Here is a 2,329-nt window from a genome sequence, read left to right on the forward strand (position 1 = left end):
CTCACTTATTACATCATTTGAACTATGTCTGGAGCATTATTAAATAAGTACTCACTTATTATATCATTTGAACAACTCCTGGAGCATCGTTAAATAAGTACTCGCTTATTACATCATTTGAACTATGTCTGGAGCATTGTTAAATAAGTACTCACTTATTACATCATTTGAACTATGTCTGGAGCATTGTTAAATAAGTACTCACTTATTACATCATTTGAACAACTCCTGGAGCATTGTTAAATAAGTACTTGCTTATTACATTATCTGAACTATACCTGGAGCATTGATAAATAAGTACTAACTTATTACATTTTCTGAACTATGTCTGGAGCATTGTTAAATAAGTACTAACTTATTACATTATTTGAACTATACCTGGAGCTTTGTTAAATAAACCTTTGATATTAGGTGATTAAGAACAAAGATATTTACATCTTTCGGTACACTGGTTTCACAGCAAGTGTTAGTGCTCAAAAATAGCTGAATTTTCTTGTAGAATCAACTTTTTTTGTAATGTAGCTTCAAACAAAATAAAAATACCGATTTGCTTCGTGGTGATATTGTGCATTCAGATTTATAAAACTTAATTTTCAATTTCTTGTGTCAACTCCTACAGAGAGAAAGGATTTATACAATATATCAGTAACATCTAAATTAAAATTACTTTAAAATGTTTAACCTTCTTTTATGCTTTAGTCAAACAAATTTTCAGCACGTATATCCTCACTTTGTTGTAAGTTGTCAACTTCAGCAAGTACATTACTAGCCACCAACCGTCAGACACCGATATATTTAAAAACTTTGTTGGCATGCTGACATATTTGTCATGGAACACTTACTCACTTATTGTTAAAGGAATGTGGATATCACAAGCATGAACTCCTTATCACCAGGATTGAGTCTTACTTTTAAAGACATCTAAACATGCAGCCGACAACTTAACTCACAATACACTCAAACCACGTATCAGCTCTCGAAGAGTCAGTATGTATTATCGGTTTGTAAATTTCTTGTCTGCCAAAATTCACAGTTTTGATGATGATGATGTTGATGAGAGAAAAACTGCATTTATTAAACACAGTCAGTACATTAAAACATTCAGATTAGGCCTCATTTTTTAAATAGCTTTAACCTAGATGAGTCTTCAACTCAGAACATACTCTCAGATGTTCAACGTAGCTTATATTTATTAAAATCTTTCATTTTTACACCTAGGGCCTGATCATAAAAATATACACAACACAGAAAAAATTAGCTGTTAATTGTCTGGAAAAGAAAAACAAAAAACACTCACACAAAGCTGTTGTGACGGAAAGTCTAGAAACAAACACGTCAAGTTACTGTAGTTAGAGATTTCAAACCATGGATGTGCTAAATCATATCCAGTTTCAAGTAAAGCCCTTACTATACACGGTTTCTTTCTATATTGGAAACTATAACACTTTACAGTTTCAAGTAAAACAAGTGAAGAACAACTAACTAAAAAATGTGTTACAAGTAAAGATAGAAACAGTGCAAGAAGTTTTGTACCATGAATTTTGATGACATTATTGAAGAGAGTAAAAGTGTTTGTTTCAGTGTTTTTCCTGAACAAAGTGTATGACAGCTCTTTCTTAACATTTCTAAAGCAAAGATGACAACAATGTAAGACATTCTCCTTCACAAAATACTTCTAAAAACAAAGGTGATAAAAAAATCAGGGCAGTTAATACCAAAAATTGCTAAGATCAAGGGTAAAAAATAGTGTAAGCTGAGTAGGGCAGGGAATTCAAGAAGCTGACAGGAATATGTAACTCAGTATTCTTCATCCTCGTTGTTCTGAGGGACAATGATTCCATCTTCTAAAGGATCATCGGGAACAGCAAAGCCTTCCTAGAATAACAAAAACAAACAAAATTGTAATAATAGTACATTATTAACAGTAGGTTATTGAGTTAATTGTAATAGTAGTACATTATTAACAGTAGGTTATTGAGTTAATTGTAATAGTAGTACATTATTAACAGTAGGTTATTGAGTTAATTGTAATAGTAGTACATTATTAACAGTAGGTTATTGAGTTAATTGTAATAATAGTACATTATTAACAGTAGGTTATTGAGTTAATTGTAATAATAGTACATTATTAAAAGCAGGTTATTGAGTTAATTGTAATAATAGTACATTATTAACAGTAGGTTATTGAGTTAATTGTAATAGTAGTACATTATTAACAGTAGGTTATTGAGTTAATTGTAATAATAGTACATTATTAACAGTAGGTTATTGAGTTAATTGTAATAGTAGTACATTATTAACAGTAGGTTATTGAGTTAATTGTAATAGT

The sequence above is a fragment of the Limulus polyphemus genome, unplaced genomic scaffold, assembly GCF_000517525.1.
Source record: "Limulus polyphemus unplaced genomic scaffold, Limulus_polyphemus-2.1.2 Scaffold12283, whole genome shotgun sequence".
Taxonomy (NCBI): domain Eukaryota; kingdom Metazoa; phylum Arthropoda; class Merostomata; order Xiphosura; family Limulidae; genus Limulus; species Limulus polyphemus.